The sequence below is a fragment of the Arvicanthis niloticus genome, chromosome 26, assembly GCF_011762505.2.
Source record: "Arvicanthis niloticus isolate mArvNil1 chromosome 26, mArvNil1.pat.X, whole genome shotgun sequence".
NCBI classification, from domain to species: domain Eukaryota; kingdom Metazoa; phylum Chordata; class Mammalia; order Rodentia; family Muridae; genus Arvicanthis; species Arvicanthis niloticus.
Window position 1 is genome coordinate 11,272,539 of NC_133434.1, and position 22,532 is coordinate 11,295,070.

The 22,532-nt window shown below is 49.9% G+C and overlaps 1 protein-coding gene across 1 annotated transcript in view; it reads right to left on the reverse strand.

The window, feature by feature from the left end:
• Grik4 (glutamate ionotropic receptor kainate type subunit 4) overlaps positions 1–6,890 on the reverse strand; it is a 430,298-nt gene extending 423,408 nt beyond the window's left edge. Inside the window, 1 exon segment of the mRNA XM_076924803.1 lies at positions 6,723–6,890. The gene's annotated coding sequence lies outside the window, so the exon portion shown is untranslated.
• Positions 6,891–22,532: the final 15,642 nt, after the last annotated feature.

A 22,532-nucleotide genomic window follows, 5' to 3' on the forward strand; every position in this document is an offset into this window, starting at 1 on the left:
TGCAAACTGAAAATCTTCACATCCCCGTGGATTCCCAGGGAGGAAGGTTGGGTGAAGACCCAAAGCACAAAGACATGGCTGGGCAAAAGGTAAAACCTAGTAAATTTAGAAGTCGTTTGCACCAACTGAGCATCTACAGTATGTTAGGCATTTGGAACGGGGACTTGTCACATCCCCCACATTTACAGCCACCCATGAAGATCAAGCTCCAACTTGCACTCAGGTTCTAGTCACCACTAGGTGTCACCTGGGGCAAGCAACGTACCTATGGGTCTGCTCATAAGGAGGAACACAGCAGCACCTACTTCTCTGAGCTGGAGGGCAGCTCAGGACACACTGCACCCGTAGCAGCACTCCAGACACACGGGCGCTTGATGGTGGTCGTCCTCAGAAAACGAGGAGGGGACAGAGGCTGGAGAATCATCGATGGAAGCACAACCTCAAGATATTCCAGGAACCAGATCCTATGATCTGTTTAACCTACTGGCTTTCGGTTTTCCTGGCAGCCAGACAAGCGTCACTGCCCGGCAAACACTACTTTATTCTGCATAAGATTCTTGGCCTTGTGAGGAACAGGTGTTCCTGAGGACCATGGTCTCACCCTTTGGGCAGATGGCAGGTGCCCTTCCATCTTGGTCCTCAGACAGAGACTAAATCCAGGGCAAGAGTTCTGACCCTGACCCCGCTTACCCTCAAATAATGGTGTGGTCTCCTTCTAGTTACTGACATCTGAGACAATGGTTCCTACCAGCCCTTCTGAATCAGCTTGGTTGAGGCCCTGTTGGCAGCTTAGACACATGGCTCCTTGTACCCTAGGGCCTTCCTTTCTCAGTCTCTTATTCTAAATCCAGTCTAGACTCCATTGACTTAAATTATGATGATGATGGTGGTGGTGATGGTGATGGTGATGGTGATGGTGATGATGGGAGGAAGGACAGACAGACAGACAGGCTCCACCACCTCCCCAAAGAGCAGCTCAGGCCAACCTCCCTAGAGACACCCTATTCTACAGTGGCGGTTCTCAACCTGTGGGTCGCAACCCCAACAGGGGCTGCATGTCAGCTATCCTGGATATCACCTGTTTACCTTAAAATTCGTAACAGTAGCAAAACTTACAGGTACGAAGTAGCAATGAAATAATTTTATGGTTGAGGGTCGCCACACATGAGGGACTGTGTGTGTTAAAGGGTCCCAGCACTGGGAAGCTGGAGGACCACTCGCTGTTCTACGGTCTTGAGTGGCAGGCTCTGAAAGGAAGACGGAATCATCCCGCTAATGTGAACAAGCCAAGCAACTGCCAGTCACCTCCCTCCCCTGCTGAGGCTCCAGGGGGCTGATTCAGACTCTGCCCCCCCAACACCCCATTGCTGAATCTGGAAGAGAGTGACGCACTTTGAGCTACAGCGCCAACCACTGTACTGCCAAGCCTTAAGTGGGCAAGGGAGGCATCCAGGCTTTGTAGCCCCAAGAGAGCCAGCAGAGGGCTGCCCCTCACTTCAGTGCTGGAGCCTCCATGCCTCAGCACCTGGAGAGAGAGAGAGGTGTCAGTCTAGTCCTCTGTCTGCCTGGGCAGGCATACCTTCCGTCATCTGAAACTTTTCTTTTTTATTAAGTGCCCTGCAGCTGGCCGCTCACTTAACCTCCTCCGGGCTATTGATTTTTCATTCCATTAAATCCTCCTCTTTAACTGTAGCCCTTAAACTCCTAGTCTAAACATGTATTTACTGCTAGCCGTCTAGTCTCAGATTGGCACTAGGACCCCTCTGGAGGTGGGCTCCTTATTACTCCCTCCTGGTCCCTAGCGATCCTTCCTCCCCAAAAGTCTCTGGCTGACTTTAGGGATACTCCAGCTTCCTTGTTAGTCTCTCCATAGCCAAAATGGCAAACAGCATCCTAAACACACTCTAAAGGATGCTAGTATAACCACCTGGCCTTCCTACCACTGATAAAGCTGCTTCCTGAGATACAGATGAGGAGGGGGACCAGCTTCGGAGGAGGAGACGGGAACCGACTTGCTGTGCTCACAGTGACTGTTTAGACTTCTCATGGGCTTTCTAATCCCGAACAGCCATTGGATACAGCCTCAGAGGTCTGCCAGCTTGGGGACCTGGCAATCCTTGGGACTGATGCCTGTACAAACAAGACCCTGTGGCTGGACACAAATAAGAGGAGTGGGTCACAGGAAGTGTGGCCGTTGAGGTTAGGACTGTCCCCTACGGTCTTGGGGCGCCACGGCCTATGCATTTTTCTCTGTGGCAAACAGCAGATCAACCTGAGTCAAAGACCCTTAACAAGGACAAATATTTAACTTGCACCTGCTCTGTCACTCTTAGGGGCATCTCAATGAGCAAAAGAGATGTGGTGGCTCCTGCCCGCTCAGGCAGAAACTCCATCTGGTCTCCAGGAAGTGACAGATACTGAGACGAGCTAGCACTGGACTCGGGGTGCAGGTGTCACAAAGTGGGGGCAGCAGAGTTGGCAGGAAGACGGGAGGTGAGATCTCAGAATCAGACCTGCTATATGACAGTCCCCTGGCAGCATATGCCTGACGCTCAGATCTTCCTAGGACTGCTCAGTTGCTATCTAGGAACTTCGTGGGCCACTAACCCAGTCACCAAATGCTCCACACAGTCTGGGCGAAGAGGGTGCCCTTCTGGCTTTCTTATTCCTAAAAAAAACTGCATTACTCTTTCTTTCTGGGCTCCTGGGCTAAGAAATCTCAGAGTTATCCCAACACGCCCTGCTCCTTCATCTGCTGGTACCAATCTGTCTGCACGTTCTGCTGTGCCTTAGAAATGTCATTCAAGTTCCCCCTTTCCACCGCCATCACCCCCTCTTAGCCCTCAGCCACTCTTTCAGCATAAGACTCCCCAGCCCAAGAATCTTCAACAACTCCCCAGCCTGCTGCAGCCAGCTGAGTCTTTCTTCCCTTTGTTGGTCAGGGACTTCTTGGATTCAATTAAGTCTGTGCTCCTCCAACAGAACCCTTGGAGTGGACGAGCCTTCTTCAACTGCCCTGTCCAGTCTGCCCACTCGCCCTGTTCCCTTTCCCCTGGCTCTGAACGGACAGCTCCTACTCACCCTCCTTCCAGCAAAGCCTTCCTACCCCCGAGCCCCCTGCAGACTCCAGCATGCACACATCCATACATACATCCACATTAACGAGCACGTAGCCATTTTCAGCCAGAACAGGCGCCTGGAATGTTTTACTACCCTAATCCTATACGGGCAGAAAGAAGGGTGGATGGATCCCTGCCAAGCTAAGGGACTCTGAGTACCCCGGGGGCTGCATGCAAGTGAAGGGGGTATCCAGCCATCCCTGCTTTTGAAAGCAAATGCTGCCCAAGTGTAGGGGAGAAGCTGGAGTCTGAAGTTGTCATCGGTTCCTGTCACAGAACAGAGTATGGGACATTATAGAGTCCCCAGGGACCTCAGTCCTCATTTGTAAAGACCCAAATGCTCCTACCTAACTCACAGGGCAGCCAGGTGATTGGGCGAAATGAGCAGAATTCTCAGCCAATACAATATTAAATTGATTCTCTCCTTCTTTCCCATAATTTAGCCAGCCTGGCTCTGTGGTATAGTATTGGTTTTTTTTTTTTTTTTTTTGTATCAGATTTGTTCAACATAAGGTGTCTTCTATTTTAGGTAGCACAATGGTATAATTAAGTAACAGACAGTTCTTACATCCCCACTATGAAGAGAGCCAGGTTACAGGGGCTGATGGGTACCATCGGAAGAGGGAGAATGTGAACAGGTGTCAGGCAAAGGCTTCGCCCCTCAGGGATCCACTGTCTGGGTAGGGACACATGCAAGCACAGATGAGTCTCAACACCAGGCAGGACTAGAAGCTGAACTAAGCCCCTCGAGGAAAAGAGGGGTAGGGGCCACACAGGGAATACATCCCAGATGCCCCAACCTCAACTACCAAATCCATTGACGGCAGCCTTATGAAGCAGAGCCTGTCCAGGTTTTACAGATGAGGAAAGCAAGACTTGGAGAAAGGTTAGGCAACTCTGCCAAGGTCATGCAGGAAACGTTGTAGAAATGGAAACTCAGGTGTGCCTCCAGTTAGCAGCTGGAGCTTCTGCCCTTCCGTGCTATGGAAGGTTCTAGCAGCTCAGACAGTTGTGCAGGGCAGAAAGGAGAACGGGAACGAATGAGACCATATGGTGCCTGTGTTAGGACCCACATACAGAGGCCTGCAATTCTAAGCAAAAGCCTGTGCTCTGTAGCCTGTAGCCCATGGGCGCTGAGGGCTTCTGAGATGGGGACCCACCGTGGAGACCAAAGTGGTCAGCTACACTGATGCTGGAAGTTCTGTTAATAAAAGGGTAACAGGAAGCATAAGCTGGGAGGGGCTTTCCGGGCAGCCTAGAGCAAGAGCACACAACTGCAAACCAGAGTCGGGGGCAAGTGTAGCTCTCTGAGCTTCAGTTCCTGTGGGTCAACCAATATGACTCTTGGCTGCTGGCAGACACAGCAAATGCTACTAAGGGTGAAGCAGGCCTCCCGTGCAGCATTGGGGGGGGGGGGCTGTAGAAGTCTGTCACTCAGAAGGGAAGAGTACTCTGTGGCAGAACAAGCATGCCTCTTCCAGGCACAAAGCAAAGCTACCCTCCTCCTCACTCTGGCCTCCCGCTGTACTTTCTGTTTCACCCAGGCCTGGTTACCCTCTTGCTATCTCTGGGGACAGAAGTCCCTAGGGAGCAGCTGGGCTCCTCGGAATCTCCTGCATCTCCTCCAGAAGAATCCACTTTCTTTCTGTCAGGCAAAAGTTCTCTCTGCATTCTAAGGAAGCCCAGACTGGAAAGCTTTAGAATAAACTTTCAGGGCTGGAAAAGCTTCAGTCAACATTGAGATGTGCAGAGGAGAGGGGGGAAAACATGAAAACTCAACTCCCCCCTCTATCAAACCCACTCTCCCCTCCCAGAACTAACCCTGACTCCAGGTCTCAAGTGACCGGGTCTAGGAAAACAGTGGGTGGAGCTGGAGAGAGACACGAGGCTGGTGGGCAAGCCCAGGCCACATGAACATAATCTGGAAAATTAAACAAACCCAGACACTGTAACGTGTGCATATTAGATTAACTCTCTAAAGGGTCACGACCTTGAGGAACACATCCAGCCAGTGAGGGAAATAATAAACCTGATTAACGATGAAGCATGAGCCACGGCCTCGGCAAATAAAGACAGCCTGAGGAGGCCCAGTGGAATTCCAGGGGCTTCCTTCCCTGGCAGAGCTGGAACACAGCCGACCTCTCCAGCCCCTTGCCACCACTAGGACACTCCAGGACTAAGGCAAGACAGGATTGCTCCCTTCCACGCCACACCCCTGCAGCTCTGCCCCAGGGGATACAAGGCTAGCTTTTCCAAGCGCTCCTGAAAGGGACACTACAACCAGAGGACCCGTGGGAGCCAAAAAAAAAAGGTAGTTCTCTTTGTCCCTGGCAGGGCTCAATCCTCTTGGACAATCTTAAGCCCTCCTGCCCTGGTCTCAAGAGATACCTACTTGCCAGGCCCCAGCCAGAGTTACCCTCCTCTTTCCAGACAACCCAGGCCCCTGGGAGACATGCCCAGAAGAGCCACTGGAGGGAGGCAGGGAGGTGGCACCGCGTGGCATCACCAGACAACAGCACCAGGAGGAAGATGGCAGCATCAAGTACAGATGCCAAGAACCATACAGCCCAAGGTCCAAGCGGGGACCAGCTCAGCCTGCATAGTCTGGCCACTGCCAGGCAACCTGGCCAGCGGGCCCTATCTATCCCTTCGGTCTCGCCTCCCCCAACCCCAAAGCCCTCGGCCAACTCTCTCCAGGCTCCACCTCCTCCCTCACTTTCCTCAGCTCCAGGGAGCCGGGGGAGGGAGGCACAGGTGCTCTTGGCGCCTTGGACAAACCCCTTGTCCCAGCCGTCACCAGGGCGCCCTCCACCCTCAGCTAGGTCGGAGCCACTCCGGCTCTGCCCGGTCCTCACTAAAGAACATCTCCCGAGCTCCCCTCCCCCCTCCACCTAGCCCCTTCCCCCTCCAGCGCCCAATGCAGGTCTCCAGAGTTTTTCCCTCACTTCCCACTCGGGTGAACTGGGGTGGGATGGCTAAGAGGCCCATTAGTCGCAAGAAGGAGGGTCATTTCTGATAGGACGCTGGCTTGGCCCAAAGCAAGACGGCGTGCAGGGTTGGGGGTGTGGTGGTGGCCGGAGTCCAGGGCCCGAGCAGGGGTGGTCAAGACAGATGGCAAAGAGGGAAGGGGGAAGGGGACTCAGAAGCCGGGCTGATCTGACGGAGGACTGTGGCGGGGAAGAGCGGCCCGCAGGAGAAGCCGAGGGTGACGAGGCGGGGTAGAATCGCCAGTGTCGGGAAGGGGCCGTCATCCCTGCAAGGGGCAGAGGCTGGGCTGGGAGTTGGACTGGGAAGAGGGAGGATCACAGCGGGAGGACCGGAGCGGAGGAGAGGAGGCGCTGGGGGAAGCAGGCAGGGATGGAGACTAGAGGAAGTACGGGGCAAGGTGGCGGGGGCTCCGCGGAGAATCCGGGGTCGCAGGCATCAGAGTGCAGGGGACTGGGCAGCTTGGAGGCACGAGCGGGGACAGGCAGGGTGCGGGCCGAGGCCCGGAGGGAGCTAGCGGCGGAGACGTCAGAAGTCGGGGTGCGGCGCAGCCCCGGGGGGCGCGGGGGCACAGCGCAGGGCGCGGGCCGGGGGCGGCGCGGGGGCTGCTGCCCTTACCTGGGCGGCTCCGCACTCCGGGCGCCGAGCGGGGGACCCGACGTTGCTCGGCCGGCGGCCCGGCTGTTGTTTTCCCTTTTTTTTTTTTTTTTTCTTTTTTTTTTTTTTTCTTCCGCAGCGGCGGCGGCGGCAGCTCCAGCTCGATCCGCCAGCAGCCGAAGGCAGAGTCTGTGTCCGGCTGCGAGCGAGCCGGGAGCGGGCAGCGCGGGAGGCGCGCGGAGAGGCGCTGGGGCGCCGCCCGGCGGGCAACGAGGGAACTGCGGCGGTCCCGCACGCGGCTGGCCGGGGAGGGGGCGTCCCTTCGGGGCCGCGGCCGCCGGAGTCTCTGCTCGCCGGCGGGGCCTTTAGCTGGGGACCCGGACTTAGGTAGCCGGGCGGCGGGGCGGCGGGGACCCGAACAACCCGGGCCAAACTTGCAGCATCCCTGATTGGGCCGAGCGGGAGACGACGAGCCGGAGATGGGGGCTCCGGGTGGGCGCTGCAGAGGACTGACCCCCAAGTGAGGAACTGGGGCACACTCCACCACCCAGAGCCAAGGGGCAGCCCGCTCTGGTCCGCAGGAGTTATTAGCTTGGCCTACATCGGTGGGCGAAGGGCGACTCCTGGTGGCGTTTTAGGGGCCAGAGCTAGGGACGAGGTGTAGAGATTGCGGCCTCCTCGGTGGTGGCACTGGCACGGAGCTGGGCGAAGCTTTGCTTTAACAAGGCCAGACAGACCACAATGTTTCAGGAGGCCAAAGAATCACAGGTCACGTTTGGTAGTCCCCTGGTGTATGCACACAAACCTCCTGGGAGAAGTCGTCGCTTTATGCTACACATAAGGAAAACTCTAAGCCAGACTCCTAATCTTCTCCCCTCTGCCGTCACACCCAACCACCTGCTTACCCTAAAGATTCCGAGAAGGGGTTGTTAGTTCTTGGGCCTGGAAGGGCAACATACACTCCCTATGCCATGCCAGGAGGGCAGCAGGGCTGTGCCAGCCCTGAGTTACCTGCTAGGAGGGAGGAATGTGGCTGGCTAAAAAAGCCTGTTCACTCTCCCTCCTCCACTCCCAGACTGGGCTTTATGAGTGTTCTGCTGGCACAGGGTCCGCCATACTGGACAGGAGTTTCCATGTTGGAAAGGACTCCGTTTCTTCAGTCCAGTAATTTTTTTTAAACACTTACCCTGTGTCGAGACTATCATTTACTTAAGTGTCATTTCCAAAGGCTTTCTCATCAGCTTTGGGTAGATGGCAAGGTGACCCTGATCCTGTCTTCTGAATGAGTTTAAGGTGGCCTGTGGGACAGTCCCATCCTGAGATGAACGCAGTGTCTTTCCCTGCCTTGGAAAACTGGAACTTGCTTGCATGAGCGAGAGGACGGTAGCATACGTAGTACCTGCCCCGGGCTGACAGCAGTGAGGGGGACATCCCTGTGACCAGGATAAGCCAATTCACAGTCCCTGGTGGCTTCAAAGTGGCATGCCTGGTTCTTAGTCTACTGGAAGAATTCAACAAGAGCACAACCACAGAGGTTTAAGAGTTGGGATAGAAAGATAACTCGATATGAAAAAAAAAGTTTCTTCTGTATTCTTTGGCCTCGGAAGCTCATTCTATGAGCCGAGGAAGGTGTGAGGGACGGGTCTTTGGCATAGCTGTGCGGGTAACCTGTGGCCTTGTGAAAACTCCAGACTCTTCACTTCCTGTGAGGGTAGACTGTCTTCTTTAAGTCTCTGCCCTTAGAAGCAAGGAGACTTCAACCAGTGACAGAAAAGCCCACCTTTATCCTTACTTAGTTATTTTCTGGCCACTGCCCTGTTTCCTCCCCCCTAGCTAGGTAGCTGAGGGCGTGAGTTACTAAATACTTGGACTCTGTCTCTGTTCCTCATACCCAGTGTCACTTGTCCAAATTTAACTGCACACAAGGTAACTTCTAGAAGCCGGGAGCTTATTCCAGACCGCCTCCGGAGAGTTAGGGAGAGATCAGACAACAAGCACTGCCTCACATCTTGAGTGGTGAAAGCAGAGGAGATAGGAAACGGGCTCCCTCTTGCCTGAAGCATCACTGGCAGTCAGCTGCCATGCTGGGTTAGACAGACAGAACTCTGTGTACCTGGCCATCCTGATTAGCCGGCGGATCCAAGTTCTTTGGTTGTTGGAGCCTGTAGAAGATTGTTCTCTTGTGTTTATTTTTAGCTCTTCTCTCTGTGTATTGGCCTCAGGTAGAGCCACAAAGAGAAGCGCTTGCTCTGAATTACGCCTACCGTATCTATCCCAGAAGCACCTGTGAAATTTCAATTACAAGTTGGTGATGACCTGCCTGCAAAAAAAATGGGGCCAACTGACACCCCCCACTCCCCCGCCCCGGCAACCAAGTAGCTTGTCCACACATCACCTGCTACTCTCTCTTGGGGACCGTTCCAACCATTTCCAACTAGCTCCAGGTTGGAGGGGTTGGTTCCCTTCGGTCTTTTCTCAATCAACTGCCAGATGGATGTCAGAAACACAAGCTACCTGGCTTTCTACTGACCTAATGGAACCCATAAAGTAAAGTTGAGTCCAACCTGCCTCAGCACCAGTTAAAGGTTGCTGCTACCCCATCTACCACCTCTCCCAACAGCATGCTTCATCAGTACCAAAGCTCTTTGAAGCTGGGAAATCTGCTGTCTTGTTAGAGTGATTGTCTCAATCCCCAGTACCTCATAAAGTGGGTGTAAGAGGCCCGTGCCTGTGATCCCACTTGGTGTGTAGAAGAAAGAAGAACAATTCAAAGTCATCCTTGGCTGCAAGCCAAGTGTAAGTCCAAGTTCTGGGCTACATGAATCCCTGTCCCAAAACACAACCGCAAAGCACTGACTTCCCTGCTCGCCCAGTTTTATGTCACTGAGTCTTAAAATGTTGAATTCTGCCTGGAACTCCACACAGATACACAAGTGCATGGGACTCTCTCTCTCTCTCTCTCTCTCTGTGTGTGTGTGTGTGTGTGTGTGTGTGTGTACATTGGTGTGCACATGTGCACCTACCATCTCTCCTTCCCCACAAGTACATTTTTACCATTCAAATCTTTGAGCAATCCACACAGATACACAAGTGCATGGGACTGTGTGTGTGTGTATGTGTGTGTGTGTGTGTGTGTGTGTGTGTGTGTGTGTGTGTGTACACGTTGGCATGCACACGTGCACCTACCATCTCTCCTTCCCCACAAGTACATTTTTACCATTCAAATCTTCTAGCAATCCACACAGATACACAAGTGCATGGGACTGTGTGTGTGTGTGTGTACACGTTGGTGTGCACATGTGCACCTACCATCTCTCCTTCTGCACAAGTACATTTTTACCATTCAAATCTTTTAGCAATCATCCCTTCCAGAAGCTTCTCCGACCTTGCGATCTAATCCCTTCCTGGCAGAACTAATTTTTCATGCGATCCTCTCTTGCACTCGTTAGGGTTTATGCTCACTTATTTGTTTTCGCGTCTGCTCTAATAGCCTGTGAACTTGTTCTCCCATATTTATATTTTCCCTTCTCCTCTCTTTGTATTTTGCCTCAGTAGTTATAGCCATGAAGCAGAATATTTTGTCCTCAGCGGGAGATGGTGGGTTCTCCTGTCTCCGACTGGGCCCTTGTCTTGTCTCGCCCCTTCCAAGGACGATGCAGGCAGAGAGCAGAGAGTGGACAAACCAGAGGGATTTATGTACACGGGAGTGACCATTGGAATAGGGGATCGAGCTACAGGGCCAAACTCCCTGTTGATAGCCCAAGAGCAACCAGGCTCCAGGAAGCCCTGGGGATGCCAACTGAGAGCAGTCCTCTGGAGACCAAATGTGTGGAAAGTGGGTCTCAGGAATGACAGAAGGAACAGAAAGCCAGGTCAGTCCCTAGAGCAGGAATCTTGTGGAGCTCTGTCTCCAGGAGATTTTAGGGGAAGGGGTCTGTCTCCAGGAGATCTTAGGGGAAGGGGGTCTGTCTCCAGGAGATCTTAGGGGAAGGGGTCTGTCTCCAGGGGGCCTTGGGGGAAGGTGTCTGTCTCCAGGAGATCTTAGGGGAAGGGGTCTGTCTCCAGGAGATCTTAAGGGCAAAAGTACTTCCCTCCTTTCTCCTCCCATCATAGGTTTGACAACAGACAGCCCAGGCACTTGAGTTATAATGACCTGATTGGTTGGCTGTGTGTATTGCAAATAAGGAATAGAATAAGGACCAATTGGGCCAGGGGTTCCAACCCCTTTCTCACCACAAAGGGAAGCAGCTAGGCTGTCAAAAGCTTTATGAGTGGACAGTTCTCACCTGGGGTTGGAAGTGGGAGGCGTCTTGATTCTGTTTCTTGCTACCGAGGCTCTTCATGTGTGTTTCTGGTTGCTGTCACCTCTGCCTGGGGTCATCCAGTCGTGGATGGGCACTGCCCGTTGCTGGTTCTGGTTATCAACCACCTCTGGAGAGTCGCTCAGCACAACCTGTTCCCTGGTCTTTGCCCCTGAAGTTTGATCTACCAGTTGCACCAGAGACGCTCTGAACCTTGCTGGGAGCTGCTCCTACACCTATCAAATATACCTGTAGTCTCTTTCCCCAAGGTCCCTGTAAAGGTTTGTCACAAGTTCACAGAGACTATAAGCTGTAGAGAATAAAGGTTAGGAGGGGGTCACAATTCTGGCATATTAGAATGAGCCAGGGTCAGATAAAAATTATCTACCCAGCAACCATGACGTGATGGGTACACACTAAATTCGTGTGTAAAATGTGCAAAATCTAGACTTGACGTTGTTCACATTGAAGACCTTGAGGATGAAGGAAGCCTGATTATACATCCATATTGCAATATCGTCTGTTGACCCTGTCAGAACCCATCTCTCAAATCCCAGATGGCAAGAAACCCTGTGTCCTTCTTGCCACCTGTTGGAGGGAGACACAGCTCATCAGTGAAGGATAATGTCTAACAAAACTAGGTTGCAAACAGAATTGGTGTTAGAAGAAGAAGTACTGGGGGCTGGAGAGATGGCTCAGTGGTTAAGAGCACTGTCTGCTCTTCCAGAGGTCCTGAGTTCAATTCCCAGCAACCACATGTTGGCTCACAACCATCTGTAATGGAGTCTGATGTGGGGTCTGCTGCCCTCTTCTGGCACACAGGTGTACATGCAGATAGAGAACTCAGCTACATAAAATAAATAAATCTTTTTTAAAAAGTGGAAGAAGGAATATTCTTAGGTTTTTTACTCAAGGTTTTAAAGACTGGAATAAACAGTGTCTTTGGCCAATGGCATGACAGGCATATACTGTCAAAGAGCAAATGCATGTGTCAAGTGAGGTGGACACAGAGTTCCCAAGCCTCATGCCACCCCCTTGCTCTGCCGAGCTAGCTGCACAGGCTCTGTGGAGTGTTGAAGAGCTCCTGCCCGCTCTTGTCAGCCGTTAGGATGACGCTTCCTCCCCCCAGCACTTCTTATCTCCATTTCATTAGCCTGGGCATAGATTGCTGCTCACACAGAAATAAAAATGAAACTCCGAATTGCACTCCATAGGTGTCCAAGCGCCTCAGCTCTGCAGCCTCGCTCTGTTGCCCAGCATGAGGCCCCGACTTATCCCCACTGCGCATGCCTCAGTTTCCACTTCCCCGCTCAGAGAAAGAGAGAAACTGTCACGTCCATCAAGTTCTTCAAGAAAGCCATCGGGCTGTTCAGAGTGCATCCTGCTCTTCCAGAGGACCCCAGTTCAATTCCCAATGTTCATATCAAGCAACTCACAACCAACTGTAACTTCAGTTCCAGGGGCATCTGAGCCCTCTGGCCTCCTCGGGCACCTTCAGTTGCATGCACACGCACATACACATAAATAATTTAAACTTTTTAATCTCGTCCCAGAATCAGAAACAAAGCAGGACCAAGGGAAGATCTGTGGATGGGTATGGAGTTGGTCACAGGGTACTGCAGCTTCGGGTATTTACTGTGCTGGGTTCCGCATGCAACTGACTCAGGTGCAGGGTGTTGGGTAGCTACCTCCTTGCAAAGACTCAGAAGAAAGGAAAATGCAAAAGGCTCAAGAAATACACACTTAAAGACTCAGAAAGTTCCCAAAATGTAAAAGTTTCATACACTCTGCCCTGGGTTATTGTAGCAACTGCTTAGAGAGGAGATTTTGATTGGCTCCGCTGATCACACATTGTCCAGCAAGCTCCAGCAATGCAGTTTCGTGAGTCGACACTCCTGGGGTGGGAATTGGGGTGACGCCTCTGTCTTTGTGTCACCCATGCTTGCATAAGTACCCCTAACAAACTCACAGGGTCACTAAAGCTAGATTTGGGCAGAATCATTTCTTCATCCTGTCTGGAGTGAATAGATATTTTTTTTTCCACATCTACCCAAGAAAAATCATACAGCACACAGTCATTGTCCAGGCTGGGTGACTGGACCACAGAGGGAAAGGATCGTGCTATTTATGGAATTCAACAGTTGTGACTGAGGGTCTTTAGCATCTGGGGCTGCAGGTAAAAACTCAGAATTCCCATCTGTACTGTGGCTGGAGGCCCACTCCACTGGGCTGGGCTGGGAAAAGGGTGGCACCCATCTAGTCCCACCGTCAAAGGGGTCCTCTGTCACAGCACCCTCTTCTGATGTGGAGTCCCTCCCCATTTGGTTTCTTATGTTGACCATTCTGCCACATGAGAGAAATAAAGCACTCGGGAAGAAAGTGATGGATCTAGGCTGAGTGTCAGACTGTATAGCTTTGGTCTCAGGAAGGAAACCCACTGCCTAGAGAGAGAGAGAGAGAGAGAGCTAGGCACTAATCACAGCAAGAAAGGATAATGGTCCAAGCTCAGATGGGGTAACTGTGAGCTCTGGACTAGCCATTGTCTTCTCTCTTCATCCCCAAGAGTGAGAGGTCAGACTACACACTTGACCAGGACCAGGAGGTGAGAGGAGAGAGTTGGCAGTATTACCCAGGAGCCAAGCTTGTCACTAGAGCAGAGACCAGGATTGAGTCAAAGGCCTGTCATCCCCGTACAATGACCTGCCCCAGGATATCGACAATAAGACAGCAGTTCCTTTATTATCCCCAGAGAGTTGCATCTTGAATTTATGCAGGGTACGGTTTTATCTGAATGGTAGCATTAAGTCATCGTGTTAAAGCATCTGGAAGTGTCACGGGGCTGTCAGGAGGTTATATGAAGGTTTGCTGGTTTTTAACTGCACATAGAGGGCTAGAGATATAACTCACTTGGTAGAATGCTTGTCTAACGTGCACATAGCCCTGGATTTGAGTCCCAGAACTACACAAACCAGACATGGTGGTATCTGTCTGTGATCCCAACACTTTGGAGGTGTGAATGAGAAAGATCAAAAGTTCAAGGCCATGAGACTTTATCTTTTTTTAAAAAAAAAAGTGTTTATGCATATTTTTGTATGTGTACATTGTACATATGTGCCTATTTTATATTTCACATATACATTTTTCTACATGCTTGTATATGTCAACAGAATGCTGGCCGGTCCTTTTGGTCAGCTCGATAGGCCAATCATCCACTGAGCACCTTCTATCTGCCAGGTCAGGTACCAGGCACTTTAGGGGACAGAGACACTGGGCATGCTTTTTGCTTTCAGAAAAACATAATCTGGTGCAACACCCTGAAGAGATGAGAACAGCAAAGGTAAAGGTAAGATTTCTGTTCACACTGGGCCAGGTTCCTATTCATCCCAGCCGAACGAAGGACCATTGGACCGTTGGGTGATAGGCAGAGCCTGGCTTTGAAAAACTAAGAGATACCTCACTGGCTAGCTGGCCTGGCAGCCGAAGCTCTGTGCTGAGTGTTATAGAATCAAATACCCAATCATTCCCATTCTTCACCTTCCAGATTCTAGGCCAAAAAAAAAATCTTAATTTTCAAAGAATTTAATTACCTAAATTTGGAAAAGACGAAAGTCGCATTCAAATATTTAAAATCTTCCCCATTAGGCTCCAAACCAGGACTGATAAATCATAGCCAAAGAGGGGCTGATTTTAGCTCAAATAAGAAAGAATTTATGAGTTGTCTAGGAAGATAATGAGTTCCCCAGCACTGGGAGTATACAAGTAGAAGGATGGCCATCTGCCAGGACTGCCTCAGGGACAGGGCATTCCATCTCTGGAATCTTCAAGCTCTGAACTCTTGGACTCCCAGTCTCTCCTTCTCTTGAGACTAAAAGGAATATGAATCTTTGGGGAATAGGACACTGTCTGTTGAAAGAAAAGACTTCCCTATGGCCCTAGCTTAGATTCCCAGCATCCCTTTCTCCCAGACACCACCAGGAGCAACCTGCTTGTGTATCTGAGCCTTGTTTTTAGATACACAGGTACTCTTCCTTAAGTACAGTGAAGATGCCCAGTACCAGAGAATGCAATAATTACCTAAGTGCTCTATTGACCAAAACAGTAGTATCGACAAACTCAAGTGTTACCGGGAAAAGAGCATTAATTGCCTTGTTGAGAAAGGTTGCACATATCCACAAGAGAGGATGGCACTTCTAAAATTAGACCAGTGTTTGCTTTTAAAATGATGCTTTGCAGGACCAGGGAGATGGCTCAGTCAGTAAAGTGTAAACAGGAGGCTCTGAGTTAAATGCCCAAAACCCATGCCAAAAATAAAATTTGGCTGTAGTTGACACAGGAAAGGTGGAGATGGTCGGATCCTTAGCCTTGAGAGCCAACTGGTCTAGCCAAATCAGCCAGCTCCAACTTTGGTGAGAGAACCTGTCTCAGAAAGATAAGGTGGCGAGTGATGGAGGCAGATACCCAGTGCTGACCTCTGACCTTTGCACATGTACATACACACAACAGATTAATAGTAAATAGTCAAAGGACACCTTACAATACCCTCACGAATACTCACTGAGGAATGAACATAGCAGATGAGAGAAAAATGAGCATGGTATCTCAGCACTGTCCCATCTGCTGCTTTTGTCCTGAGCCAGAATAAGTCTCCTGCTAGAGGGACAGTCTTTAATCCCTTATCATTCCAGCAAAGCTTAATGCACACACAATAATCCCTCGTTCCTCTAAAATAGATGAGCTCCAGATGACCCTCAACTTCAAATGGCACACACTGCTTTTCAAATGTGGACTAAGGGGACTAGAGAGATGGCTCAGTGGTTAAGAGCAGTAACTGCTCTTCCAGAGGTCCTGAGTTCAATTCCCAGGTGGCTCATAACCATCTGTAGTGGGATCTGATACCCTCTTCTGATATGCCCGAAGATAGCTATAGTGTACTCAAGTAAATAAATAAATAAACAAACAAACAAATAAACAAATCTTCAAATGTGGACTAAGTCTTAAATATTTGCTTGCGGCCTGGAAAGATGGTTCGGCTGTTAAGAGCTTAGGCAACGCTTTCTGCTCTCACAAAGAGCCAAGGTCAGTTCTCAGAGCTCATCATGACTCCAGCTGCAGAAGGATCTGCTGCCCTCTTCTGGCCTCTGCAGGCATCTGCACTCATGGGCACATAACCTACACATAGGCACACACATAATCTTAAAACAAAATAAATCTGTTTTACAAACTCAGTGTGTGTGGGGGGGGGGGGGGGGGAGCATGGAGGACCTGAAAACTGACCTGAAAAATAAGAGCAAAAATAGCTATCTAATATAACAAGGATACCTACACAAATTTAATAGTCAAAGCAGAAAGCAGGCATCCTCTCTCCCATGTTCCAGGGACAAGACAGCGGTGAGCTGAAACCTGTTTTATAGTGTAGTGTAGTTGAAGGAAGACATGGCTGAAGGGAGGGGAGTTTATTGCACAGGGAGGTCAACTCTGTGCTTGCAACCTGCAACTGAGTTTAGTGAACAATTAGCACCTTCTAAGTGCCAACATTGTACTTGGTCCTGAGGACACCCTTGTGAAGGGGCAGACCCCCTGTAGCCCGAGCTGGCTCACCTGGTGAACACTGAGGTGACATAAAAGGCAGGACCATTGCCTCCGCTGGAACCCACGGATTCCTCAGCAGCTACCCTGTATCTCACTCAGTAAGAGCAGGGCTAAGACTCTAAAAGACAGCGCCTGCTTTCTCTCAGATGCACAAGCCAGCTGCATATGTGCATGCATGCATGCATACGTGGTTGCATGCGTGTAGGCTTTAGAGACACAGCACAGTTAATAGGGAAGAACTTACAGTACAAGTATGAGCGTTGGAGCTGGTATTGTGAGCATCCATGTAAATGCTTCCTACAGTGGTGGAGAGTCTGTAATACCAGACTGTTGCGGTAATATTTAAAATGGCTGCACACCTAATCTTGCTTGTTTTTATGGGGCCACCATGTTTCCTGACTAGGCAAGGCCTGAGACCATGAGCGGTGGTGTGCTCCCACTGCTGCTCGGCTCAGGCCGCCAGCTCAGGCCGGCCAGAAGCACCAGCCCTGGCACCCACGAGACGCCAGCATAGGAGATGGCTTTGCCAATCAACCACTCTGTCTCCACAATGCTTGGCTGAGCCCAGACCATCCCGTCATCCATGCGGTACCCGGTAGACTCTAAAGCTTAATTATTATTCAAAGGCTTTATATATTTAAAAATGCTCAATTAACAATTTGCCCACACAATTAGAGTTGTTTCCCAATAACTAACCTCATCATATAAATCATCACCCAGGACCGTCCTGGACATGGGCGTGGATCTCCATGGCTCCTCCTCTTCCTTCTCCTCCCAACTCCTCACTCCGCCTACCTCTCATACAGCCCAATCACTAAGCTTTATGCAAATGTGGTAGGAAGATATCCCGCTACAAGACTCCATGAGAGACTGGGATTCCTGGAGCGCACTGGCTAGACATGGCCAGTTCACGACCCCAGGTTCAGTGAGAGATCCCACCAATCAGAGAGAAGAGAAATGAAGGAAGACACCCTACATCAACCTTTGGGCTTCACACACATGTGCACTCAGACACGTGTGTGCAAACATGCATGCACACGCATGCACAGACATGAAAATATAAGGGGCCTCTGAGGAGAGGAAAAAAATGATCTAAATGAATCGGGGAGAAAGAAACAAGACGGTAATGCGGGGGTACAATGTAAAAATGCTAATAAAAGCAGACCAGAGAGGACAGAGTCGACCAGTGGTTACCATGTGTCAGACCCTGTGTCCATGCCCAGCACTGAGTCTGTTTGGTTCACACCGGGAAGAGTTCAGATGGAATGGTGAGATTTCTCAGCTAAGGGCTATTCACTTGCCATTATGTAGGAACAAATCCATCTCTCTGCTCATCTCTGTGCTGGACAGTTTTATGTCATCTTGACCCAAGCTAAAGTCATCTGAGAGGAGGGTACCTCAATTAAGAAAATGCCTCCATAAAACCGGGCTGTAGGCAAGCCTATGGGGCATTGTCTTAATTAGTGATTGATGTGGGAGGCCCAGCCCATTGTGAGTCATGCCATCCCTGGGCTCTATAAGAAAGTAGACTGAGCAAGCCAGTAAGCAGCGACTCTCCATGGTCTCTGCATCAGCTCCTGCCTTCAGGTTTCTGCCCTGCTTGAGTTCCTATCCTGACTTCCTGACTTCCTGACTTCAGTGATGGACTACAGTGTGGAGGTTTAAGCTAAATAAACCCTTTCCTCCCCAACTTGCCTTTGGTCAAGGTGTTTCACCATAACAATCGTCACCGTGACTAGAACAATCTAACTTCTTCCATTCACAGCACTCCAACTTACCAAGTGTTTCCACAGACATTGCCATATTTGTCCCCACCCATCTCCACAGTAGGGGAGGTACCCGGCTTAGTAAACTCCAAGCCTTGACATGGCATTTCCTGCCTTTAGATGAGAATGGTCTGCTTGCAAGTCAGTTCTGCTCAAACGAGCAGCTGCTAACCTGGTGCACACACAGGACCGGGCAGGCAGAGTGCTGCATGGAACCAAGCTGTATCACTGAGTGACCTAAAAGCCCAACCCTGGCTCCTTAAGGATTCTGGTTCTTTTCTTGAGACTGAGCCGTCTCTCCATCTTCACCTGGTGCCAGATGAGATCGAGGACCGTCTCTGAGGCAAGACAAACACAGCAAGACCGAAACAGTTGAAAGCCTACCCACACACTTGGAGTAAAACTGCAGGTCAAATTAACCGAAAGCAGAAAGTTCAGCGACACTCTGTCATAGCTTTCTTCGTTTGTCCTTTGTTTTATGTTTGTGCCTGGCTTCCAGATTTCATCGTCATAATTTAAGAGAAAATATTCAGAAGATAATCTCCGGGATGATGTATACCTCCTATGTTGTTCAAGGACACACACTAAGTCTAGACGGAACCACGCTGTGCTTACCAGAGCAAACAGTTGGCATTTAATAAATGTTAGGTAATAAAAATAGACGATGTACTCCCATCACAATAGCTGGAGAGGTTTGTTAAGCACAACGTAGAATAAACAAGCCACTGTCTCCTGTCTGGACTATACATGAAGGTCCCTTCCTCTGGGCCATCACGAAAGACACAGCTCCCGTGTCTACATGGACGCGGAGACGCTGAAGGCATGTCTCGCTAATACCCGTGGTGAGAGGAAGCAGAACGAGGGCTCTTTCATTCCGTCTCTTCCTTAATTATAGTTTGGATCTAAATAATGAAAACACAGCACACAGGATCTGAAATAATTTAGAGTAAATGAAAAGTCACCGAGTGGGGGGCTCTTAATCACACCATCCAGAGGCAGGATCAGAGGGGGTCGGCAGATGGAAACACCAAATTACCAGCAGACTCCAAGACAGCAGAGACGTGTCCAGAAATTAAGCTTGGTTTCCATGCTAATTCAGAGCCCTTTGTTTGGGGGCCGGAGGAGGAAGGAAGCAATGTAGTTTCCAGTAGAGAGACTGCTCATTAATACCCTAGCAAAGCAATAACTTCAGCTAATAGGAAATATTATGATGTCTCTAGAGAACAGAGGGGAAAATTCAGATTTACTCTCCCATCCATGCAGCTCAGTGTAATACAATATATTCAACAGAGTTGAATAAATACCAAGGAGAAGGTTAAAACATTGATTAGGAGAGATATTTCACCCAGCTGACGTCTGGAAGCCAACAGACCATCGAAACAAAGCAGGCTGGGAGATGGAGGTTGTTTGATTTCTATGGAAGTTACACTGGTGATTTGTGACTGCCCCGCAGGGAGTGAGTCTCCGGTGGGGAACTTGGGTAAACAGAGAATGCACCGTGGGTGGGGCACCCTTTGTGCTGGGCGACTGAGGGCGGCTTCCATTGGGTTTATTACAATGTTTTATGAAGCAATACAAGAGACAGCTTCGGCCAACACCAGGATTGCAATAGACACATAATATAACAAATGGCTTATAAAAGGTTATGGAATCTTCTAGATGACTGAACCTAAATAAATTGTCTCCTGTCTGGGCTTCTGGTTCCCGTTATCATTTCAGAGTGTTTGTCTAATCGTAGCGCAAGCAAGGGAAAGATGACGGAGGTTCAGACAGTTAGAGGAAACAGTTCCTCCTTACTTTCACACTTTACAAACTGGATTCTGGTTCTACTTTCTAGCTAGTTACTAATGACCATGGGGGTGGGGGTTGCACTGGAAGGCACCCACTCAGTGCTGAGCAAAACTGCTCTTCACTCCATAAATATCATTGGATCTTGATTCAGAAGAGGAAGAGAATTACCAGGAAGCTCCCAGGGTTCCTGGCTGGCCATCACCAATCTGCCCAGATCCCAGGGCACCTTAGATCTCGTCCCACATGGTGTACCCACCTTTTGAAGGGGAAAAACAAAGGCCGCAGCAAACTGACCTAACGCAACTGCATCCATAGATCTTAATGAGATTCTTAAAAAGCAAAACAAGCCATACGTTTTCGTAGCTTAGACCAAGTCTGTGTGCCTCATCTTGGTGCAATAGACTTTCAGGGCTCTTGGGGCAATTAAGAACATGGGCATAACTGAGCTCTCAAAAGGTATTTTATGCTGGGAGGAGTAGATAAGAAATAATAGAATACTAATTGCCAACATTTATCAAGTGGATACTGTGCGCGTGGCTCTGCATTTCGAGGGTATCGCTGAAGCTTCAGAACACAGCCTGCAAAGTGGGGTGCCATTATTGCCTCCCCTCCATGCAGGTGACTCAGGTGAAGTTTAGTGAAGTTCTCTTTCTGCATCTCTTCCCTGCCATCCTCCCTCCCTCCCTCCCTCCCTTGCAGCTATCTACGCTGGAACTAAGTAGAAATCCTGACAAGTTTCCTCTTCATCCAGGCACTCGAATCTTGGGAATGGCAATAGCCGGAACTTATCAAGATCGGCAGAGCGGCTGGATCCTGCCAAGTAGGCCAGAACAGAACAGAGAGTTAAGAGACAGCCCTGGAAGGTTACTGTGACATCTGAGCCAGAGGCTTACATGTGGCAAAGTGACAGAATGCAAAGTGCTGTAGCAGGCAATTCACATAAGGGACAGACAGTCCAGCACAGAGGAGAGGAGGGGCTGGAACTAATCTTGAAAACCCAAGAGGCCAAGCTTGCTGTTAAGAGGACAAAAGTGATGGGAGAAAGGCCTTGACGGTGCATGGAGTTCGGTTATGAACATCGGAGGCTCGGTTAGCATTGCCGAGTTAATTTAGGCATGCCCATCAGGAACTGAAACTGCAGCTGTAGAGCCAGTGACGCTCATCCCATGCGGTCCACCTGGGTGCATGCCAGGAGCCTTGCACTCTCAGAAGTTTACGGCTGCAATTACTTTATAGAATTTCTTATCAGACAAAGGTAAACAAAATGTGGTATATCTCTGCAATGGAGTATTAGTTAGCGGAGTGACGTGCAGATGCATGAAATATGAGCCTTGATTGCTTTATGCAAGAAGCTAGTCATGAAAGGCCACAGAGTATATGATCCATTTTGGTGAAATGCAACTAGGTAAATCCATGGGGACAGAAAGCATTCCCTAGAGGCTAAGGAGAAGAGAGGATGTTAGTGGGATGTGGTGAGGAAATGTTCTAGAATTGGAATTACAGTTGGAAAAACAATAGACAAAGACCATTGAGTGGTGAACTTTATAGAATATGAAACATGTGTGTGTGTGCGCGCGTGCACATGCACGCACACTCCACTGCTTGTGTATGTGTGTATGAACATGTACAAGAGTCCGTGTGACATAATCATGTCTGTGTGTGCTGGTGTGCACCCCCGTGTGCACATTACTCTCCAGTCTTTAAACCTTTTGTCTTTTACTCTCATTAGTGTTGTGTACACATACCATACGGTGATCAGGTGATCAGAAAACAACTCTGTGAAGGACCGAGCCAGTGTCACCACGTTGACCAGGTTGAGGACATCTGCTAAGCTGTCTCACAAGCCTCTCTCTAATTTCTTTTTGAGACAAGTTGACCCAGTGAACCTGGGGCTTGTCATTTCAGCCGAGACTCAAGGATCTGCCTGCCCCATAACCTCCAGCACGAGATTTCACGCCTCACCATGTATCGTGGTGCCCGGGATCCGAACTCAGATCCTCATGCTTGAGGACCAAGCACTTTACCCACTGAGCCACCTACCCAGCCCTGCAGGCCATCCGATTTGCAAACACTTCAGTGTGGCTCAGGCTAGCCTCACACTTAAGATCTTCCCGCCTCAGTCTTTGGAGGACTGAGATTACAGGTGTAAGGCACTAATCCTTAACTGACTATAAGCACTTTTAAAGAAGCTATTTCTACAGCCAGTAATAAAGGCAAATTCTTGAGCCCTGCTTCCATTAAAGTGTGCATCACAATGCACTACTAAACTCAGTAGCCTTACCTGTGAAAAAGGTGACAAGCACATGTCTCCAGGCAGAGAGGACAGGTGGTGTTTGTCAACTGTACAGCGCCTGAAAATTTATACTCGGTTGCAACTGGTGTTT